Source organism: Candoia aspera, chromosome 2, assembly GCF_035149785.1.
Source record: "Candoia aspera isolate rCanAsp1 chromosome 2, rCanAsp1.hap2, whole genome shotgun sequence".
NCBI lineage: Eukaryota > Metazoa > Chordata > Lepidosauria > Squamata > Boidae > Candoia > Candoia aspera.
The window spans coordinates 180,099,607-180,108,429 of record NC_086154.1 but is presented as its reverse complement, the minus strand read 5'-3'; the positions used below and the strand labels follow the sequence as shown (position 1 = coordinate 180,108,429).

Sequence of the window (8,823 nt, the reverse complement as noted above, 5' to 3'; positions counted from 1 at the left end):
GCTCATTCTGTGGAGCAGCCTCAGCTTCTGGGCCATTTCAGCTAATGCTTCAGTTTCAGAAATGCATTGGGTAGCCATTTGGACATCATCTTCCACTTTTATCAGGCATAAAAGATCGATGTGTATCCCTCTGTTGAGGCAGACTTTGGAAAAAGAGTTTAGAGCAGGTGGTTTCTCCTCATTAAATTTCATTTGGCTCAAAATAACATATTTTGGTCTTGGGCTTCAACTGGAACTAATTATTCATGTCTATAACCTACTCTATCAGTCACTGGCTTCTGTACAACCCATTGGGAGAGTGCCTCCTTCACACCAATTTGGGAAAGAAATTTTGGAGACTCACCATAAAAGTTTCTTTCTATTTGGTACAAAGGAAGCATCCATTCCCATACAGTAATAATATCTTTACTGTATTATCAGGCTTATGCTATAATCTCATTGGGATTTTTTGCTCATTTGCCTTCCTGCTTTCTCCATCTTGATTAATTAATACAACTATGGAGATGCTTATAAAGATTTGCCATGAAAGAAGCTAGCAGAAATTAATAATTAAAGCCAGATCTTGGTCACAAGTTTCCCGCCTTCCTGGATATCTCCTTCACATGAAACAGGAAGTAACCTTCATGGTACATACTCAATGTTTCTTTTTATTTACCTGTTTTATTTTTGCAGAATGAGTAAATGAGGCTTTTTTAAATGGAGGCCTTTAAAATTGATTAATTATAGATTTATAATAAGAATGACTGTATTGCGCAACACTTCTGTAAAATTTTGTTCTGGTGGATGAGAGTGTAAAATGAAAAAGCTGAAACATTTTGGGCAACATCTGTTATACAGTTCTTGCTTTTTTGAAGTGTTATGCTTTAATATACAAACAGACAATATAATACTAATAGTGATCATAACAATATTATATTACATTTTTAAAAGTGCCTGGAAATTAATTCATATATTCAACAGTTCCAGAAAGTTATTCTCCTAGCTTATCAGATATATATATATATATATATGTATGTCTGTGTGTGTGTGTGTGTGTGTATATATATATATGTATGTATGTATATATATTTGAAATGTTGACAATTCCGAACAATACATCAGCAATCCACTCAAGGTGCAGACTGTGCAGAGAGGCCTCAGAGACAGTCCAACACATAGTGGCAGGGTGCAAGATGGAGGCAGGAGCAGCATACATTGAATGGCACGACCAAGTAGCTGGCATTGTGTACAGGAACATCTGCACAGTGTATGGGCTAGACCCTCCCAAGTCCAGATGGGAGATTCCACAGAAGGTCATGGAGAATGACAGGGCTAAGATCCTGTGAGACTTCCAGATCCAGATGGAAAGGCAGGTACTGGCCAATCAAGCAGACACTGTGGTAGTAGACAAGGACCAGAAGACAGCGGTGGTGATAGACATAGCGGTGCCAAGTGACAGCAACATCAGGAAGAAAGAGTATGAGAAGTCCAAGGGCCTGAAGGAGGCACTAGAGAGGATGTAGAAAGTGAAGGCCAAAGTGGTCCCAGTGGTGGTAGGGGCACTTGGGGCTGTGACTCCCAAGCTGGGAGAGCGGCTCCAACAGATCCAGGAACAACACCAGAACTCTGTCCAGAAGAGTGCAGTGCTAGGAACAGCCAAGATCCTGCGCAGAACCCTCAAACGCCCAGGCCTCTGGTAGAGGGCCCGAGGTTGAGGAAGACACATAGACACATACCACCCATGGGGTGAGAAGGGAATTTTTTTTATTCATATATTCATCTTATATAAATAACTCTGGGCAACTAACAACCGTGACCAATATAATAAAAACTCCTTTAAACAAAATAGAAAATACGATTAAAGTAATCATAAATCTGTGCAATACCTTTTCTAGCATTCCCTTAAACACCAAGCTTTATTTAAATCATCAGTATTGTAAAATCATCTTTTCTTTATCTTTCCCTCAAAATCCACTTTTTTTGCAAAGCGATATTTTAATAGTTTATACACTGTTTGTATAAAAATAAATTACTTAAGGAAATGCAACTATATTTTCTCACATTTGTCTAATATTACTTTTACACCTTCCTTTTCCACTTCCATTTCCTTCCTGTCATTTATTCTCCAAGAGTAAGAAATGTAAATTGTAAGCTCCTCATAGCAGGGATCTCTTCTATATTGTTCTTAAAACACACTGGGCAATTAGGGAAATATTCATAAATAGGATTGAGTATAACATCTTCCCCCTCAGCCAAACCTGTTCTCTTGTTTGTATAATTTGAACAAAACCATGCCATTTTTTATCAGGAGTTGTAAAGAAGTAGAAACAAAACATTTAACTCATTTATTATTTGTCGCTATGTCAGGCCGCCATATTACCTGCTTCTCCTAGACCCTATTTTCTCTCTCACTTTCTCTTTCCCACATAATAATAAAGGATAGGCTGTATTACCACTAATCTGATTTGGCTCCACAGCCAAATTTCATTTGTTACTTAAATCCTCATAAAATATTGGCTTCATGTAGCCACTTAGAACTGACTGTTTCTGATGCTGCCTGAAGCTACATCAATTTAAGGGTTACTGTTCCAATTAAGAGACCCTTAGGGGCCCAAATCATATTGCCAATGATGGATATGGCTAATTTTTACTTCTTTGAATGGATATTTCAACTTAAATGAACACTAAACAGAGATTGCTCAGCTGAGAAGAATTTTTATAAAGTTATTATACTTTATAAAAATTGTCAGGTATCTTTAAAAGTGTTATGGTACCTAGTGAAGCTCCACTTTGGTGGACTAGACACCTGTTTCTTCATAAGAATTAGTGGGTCTTTTTGTTACCTAAGGACCTAAGTTTGGTATACTGTATTCATAGTTTTCAAATGCCCCACTGGTTGCCTTACAAGTTATATCAACATTCTCCAGTAGAGCTCAGAAATATCATCCTGGAATCAGTCCAGATGTCATTTAAAATATCTTTCCTATGAATAAAATAAGGCTAAGGAAGCTCTAAAGCCCATCCAGTTTATGATAATGATCTATTTGACCTTCTGTCTCCCATCAAACATTTCACTATTTATCTTCAATTGGTATAACAGTAAATGCAAAAACAAAACAAAACAAACCCCGTGCTAGCTGTTTTATTAACTTGAAGGATTGTGCTTTCAGCCATATAACACTAAATATTTTATCTAAGCAATATTAATGATTACATTTGCATTTGAATTTTAGCCATCACTTTATATGCAGAAATAAGCTTAGAGAAAACAGAACAACATTCATCACATTCAAATGATCTGCCACAGGAAAAGAAATCGTGAGACTATCCTAATTTAATATTTCCTCTGGATCCCCCGCCCCATCTAATACAGTAAGATGAGACTCTAAAATCTTAGTGTATGACTAAAATACCTCTTACTTCAATGATAGGAAAATAAACATTACCTCTCATGAGCCCTCAAACACAAAACCAAAGATGGAATAGAGAGTAAAACTTTCCACTACTTTTTGTAATAGAGCCAGACTTAGGTATAACTTGGGAGTTACCCCCAAAATATTTCTTCCCATATACATATTTGATATTTTAACTTCATACAAAAGAAGTCCTTCTGAGAAAGACTTGTGAGATTTATATCCTGCCTTTCATTTATGAGCTCAATATATCATATGTAGCATTCCCTACTCCTAATGAGGCAGGTTTGGTTAAGAACACCAGCAAGCTTTTGTAGCTCACGGTGGACTAGAACCTGCTACTCCCTGCTCCTACTCCACCTTCTTAACTGTTACACCACACTGGTTCTCTGGCTTAGAAGATTTTTTCTTTTATCCATTCAATCATGTCTGATTCTCAGAGACTGCCTGGACTAGTCCCTGCAGTTTTCTTGGCAAGGTTTTTCAGAAGTGGTTTGCCCTTGCCTCCTTCCTAGCACTGAGAGGGAGTGACTGGCTCAAGGTCACCCAGCTGGCTTTGTGCTCGAGGTGGGACTACAACTCACAGTCTCCCGGTTTCTAGTCTGGTGCCTTAACCACTACACCAAAGGCTGTCCGGCTTGTAAGAATCCTGAGACTTTAACGTAATATAAATACTAGCCATATTTATTTATTTATTATTTATTCTAGCCATATAACATACCACAAGCAGAAAAACATTGAGACAGCCCTACCTATTGTTTTCTTTTTTCCTGATCTGGGTACAGTGTTTTCTTTTTCATTATTATTGGTGGGTAATTTTCCAAGAATGATCTGGCTTTCCCAGATTTTCTAGATTATAGTTTATACAATCTATAATCTAGCTACATATATTCTGCTATATATTCAACCCAACCATTTTTCCGTTTAGTCTAGTATTATTGATTCTGACAAGGATTTGCTATTCCTAGTCTCAGGTACATGTGAAAGATGTCATCTGTTACCAGATCCTTGCTACCAGATCCAAAAGTTGATCTTAAGATCTTCTGCATTCAAAACATACAAAGCACAGCCATTATACTGTGCTCCTTTCTCTAAAACTGGGATAAAGTTGGTCTTCCAAAGATTGCTGGACACCGTTCCTGTCAGTCCCAACCAAAATGGCCAGCAATTATGGATTACGGGAGTGGCAGTTAGCAGCAACAGAGGTTCAGCATCCCTGCCCTAAAGAATGGCAGTCCAGGAACTTGCATTACTGTAGTACAATTTTAATGAAGCATCTTTAAAAGTGCTGCAGAATTCCATAAACGGACACCAATTTTGTGATCACTAGAAGATGCGGATGCTTGTGGTTCAGGATTCTTTTCTTCTCGTGCTTTCAGTGAAAAAGCACAATATTTTAGTAGTATTCTCTTCCCCTCCTCCCCCAACCTCTTGCTTTCACAAGGTGCAAAGAGTCAGAACTGCGTGGTGAATTATGTCTCAGGGAAATATTTAGAAAGACAATCACCTTGATAACTTGCCAAAATTATCCTGTGCTCTTCAGAAAGAAAAAACAGCAGAGCCCACTCCAGAAGAGCTGTGAGGGACCATAAAATGTCTCTGGAGGCTGTCTTAGCCATCAAATACCTTTTAAAGCTTATAGAATAAACCATAAAGAGAGCTGTAACTCAAATGTTAATATCTCATTAAGTTTTATGAGCAGAGAGAAAGGGGGAAGATAGAGAGGCACAATACAACTATCTTCCCACAGAGTGTGAAATACAAATAAAGAGAAAACTTGCCAATAAACTTGGGGCTCTTTTTCTGCCTGTTTTCTGCCTCACAGCTGAGTTCTTCTGTTTCACTGTATCAGTGAAAGAAAGCATAAGCCTGACTGCTCTTCTCCTTGATATACAGGTAGTCCTCACTTAACAACCATTTGTTCAGAGAAGGTTCGGAGTTTATTTATTTATTTTCTATCCTGCCTTTATTACTTTTATAAATAACTCAAGGTGGGGAACAGACCTAAGACTCCTTCCTCCTCCTATTTTCCCCACAACAACAACCCTGTGACGTCAGTTGGGCTGAGAGAGAGTGACTGGCCCAAGGTCACCCAGCTGGCTTTGGTGCTAGAAAAAATGACTTACAACCAGTCCTCACAATTACAACCATCGCATCGTCCCCGCAGTCACGTGATCATAGTTTGGGCGCTTGGCAACTGTTTTGCATTTATGATCGTCGCAGTGTCCTATGGTCACATGATTGCCATTTTCAACCTTCCCAGCTGGCTTCTGCCAAGCAAAATCAATCGGGAACCGTGTGATTCACTTAACGACCACATGGCTCACTTAACACCCATGGTGATCAATACACCATTGGAACCTGGAATGTAATATCTATGAGCCAGGGCAAATTGGATGTGGTTATTGGTGAGCTGTCAAGAGTAAAGATAGACATTTTGGGCATCAGTGAACTGAAATGGACTGGAATGGGCCACTTCACATCAAATGACCACCAGAACTACTACTGTGGACAAGAGGACCACAGAAGAAATGGAGTAGCCTTCATAATTAATAGGAAAGTGGCTAAAGCAGTGCTTGGATACAATCCAAAAAAAAAAATGATCTCAATTCGAATTCAGGGCAAGCCATCTAACATCACAGTGATCCAAATATACGCCCCAACCACAGATGCTGAAGAAGCTGAAGTAGAGCAGTTCTATGAGGATCTGCGGCACCTACTGGACAACACACCAAAAGAGATGTTATTTTCATCACAGGAGACTGGAATGCTAAGGTGGGCAGTCAAATGACACCTGGAATTACAGGTAAGCATGGCCTGGGAGAACAAAACGAAGCAGGACATAGGCTGATAAAATTTTGCCAAGACAATTCACTCTGCATAACAAACACTCTCTTCCAACAACCTAAGAGACAGCTTTATACATGGACTTCACCAGATGGACAACACCGAAATCAGATTGACTACATCCTTTGCAGCCAAAGGTGGTGGACATCTGTACAGTCGGTAAAAACAAGACCTGGAGCTGACTGTAGTTCCGATCACGAACTTCTTATTGCACAATTTAGGATCAGACTAAAGAGATTAGGGAAGATCAGCTAGATATGAGCTCACTAATATTCCTAAGGAATATGCAGTGGAGGTGAAGAATAGATTTAAGGGACTGGACTTAGTAGATAGGGTCCCGGAAGAACTCTGGACAGAAGTTCGCAACATTGTTCAGGAGGCAGCAACAAAATACATCCCAAAGAAAGAGAAAACCAAGAAGGCAAAATGGCTGCCTGCTGAGGCACTAGAAGTAGCCCAAGAAAGAAGGAAAGCAAAAGGCAGCAGTGATAGGGGGAGATATGCCCAATTAAATGCAAAATTCCAGAGGCTAGTCCATGAAGAGTTGGAAGCGACTGAACGAATCAACAACAAGCATTTATTATAGGATTTTATATTTATCGTGTGCATACTGTTTTAAATTACAAGCCACCATGAGTATTCTAATAGGAAGATGGCGTATAAATCCAGAAAGTTAGTAATACAACATAGTTGGTGTTGTATAACCTTCCGAGCTATAGACTAGCTCGTTCCAGCCTGGAACTATCAACAGGTTGAGATCCTGTCTTAAAATTGCATGATCTTAACCCTTCTCAGAATTCATAACAAGCTTAACCATGATTTACTGAAGTAATTCCATTTTCTGGGTTTTTGTAACAGGTGGAACTATAAACTGACCATATGGGCTTGGGACATAAAACATGCTAGGCTAGTGTGCTTACTACTCTGTGATTCAAGGTGTTTTGCAAATACCCCCTATGATAATCCTCACCTGCTGAGATTTGCACACTGAGCCGCTGTTCAAGGCGCGTAAGAGCAGAGGAGGCAGGTTGGTTGGTTTGCTTTAACCCACTGACAATTTGCAAGGCAAGCCAGTTAGAGAACATTTGGTAATCTGCTTTCCCAGTGATGTGTCACACATTCTTCTGCATTTTTCAGAATAAGACCTGCTCACCCAAAATTGCAACTATGGCTAAGGCAACTGTCAAATAAATTCAACTTTCATTTTGTTCTTTCTTGTTGTGTCCTGAAAACAAAAGGGTACAAACCACAGCATGGGTTTTATCTTCAGTGAAATATCCTGGGATTCTTCAGCTTCTCACTGGTGCAGTTCAGCTACGTGCCAAGCTGTTCATTCCCCTTTAATTCATCACTTCAGTGAAAATCAAAACGAGGGCTACTTTGTAAATCCAGCTAATGTGGTTGACAAATGCATCACAACTGTGCTGTATTCACTACGTTATGACTAAGCAAACCAAGTAGCACTGGGTGGTAAGCTTTGCAGGATGGGGGCTGCACTTTAAAAGCTACGAAGGCTATAGACCGATACTCTCTAATTAGAAAGAAATTGTGTATAAAGCTTGGATATCATCTGCCCCTACCCACAGATGGAGGCATTTCTGGAAGGAGGGAGGGAGAAGGAAAAAAAGAATATACAGAGGAGTATGATGAAACCTCTTAAAATGAGAGGGTTCTGGTTTTATCCCAGCCACAGCCCTTCTTTGCTCTGTGTCGCTGAGTTCTGGGGCAGAGCCGTAGCCAAAGTAGTTCTTACCTACATTGGCTTCTTTCTGTGGGGAGCTTCCCTGCCATTACTACTGGGGGGAGCATTTTTGATCCTCACCTACCAAAGCTATCAAGCTTTCTTTCCAAACTTCCTGCTGGCTGGCTATTCTGGCTGCGGGTTTGCTTTTCCCTGCTGGGTCATTGGCAATACACATCCCTGGGGGAAATGCTCGCTATCGTCAAGGGACTCTCATGTATTTCCACATTTTCCAAGCCATTGCAGCACTGAGATGGTTGATTCCCTCCGCAAACAACTGAAGTGTTGCGGGATCTACAATTACACTGACTGGATGGGGGTGCTCCCAAAGTATCCGCACGGTGGACACGTCCTTGTCCCAGAAAGCTGCTGCAAAGAGACTTACTTGGACTGCAGCGGTGATCTAAACCAGTCAGAGAAACTCTTCAGGGAAGGCTGCCTTACGAAACTAGAAAACGGCTGCATTTTATCACGCAGTACCTGGCTTGGTGTTGTGTGGTAGCCATTTGCCTGGAGGTGTTAGCTGCTATCAGCAATGGAATGCTGATGAAGGCACCACCTTTCCAAGACTTCCAAATTCTGGATTCTTCTGCTTTTTCATAAACTGCAAAACTGGCCATGCCTTCTGTATTTCCTGTGGTTTTATACACTCCTCTTAAAACGAAGTAGGTTAGGTAAAATTTGTCCTCTGGTAATACTTGCTGTCTTAGAGAATACAAATTCCTTTATGTATAGTGATCAGATGGCAGTGCTTAGATACATCTTTTTTAAAAAAAAAATGTAGACTTACAGTAAAATTAAATAATTGCAGATCCTGGAAAACTCTGCTTTAGCCTTTATTAT

At 39.9% G+C, this 8,823-nt stretch overlaps 1 pseudogene; it reads left to right on the top strand.

The window, feature by feature from the left end:
• The first annotated feature begins 7,882 nt into the window (after nt 1–7,882).
• Nucleotides 7,883–8,583, top strand: LOC134490188 (tetraspanin-3-like; annotated as a pseudogene).
• The last annotated feature ends 240 nt before the right edge of the window (nt 8,584–8,823 follow it).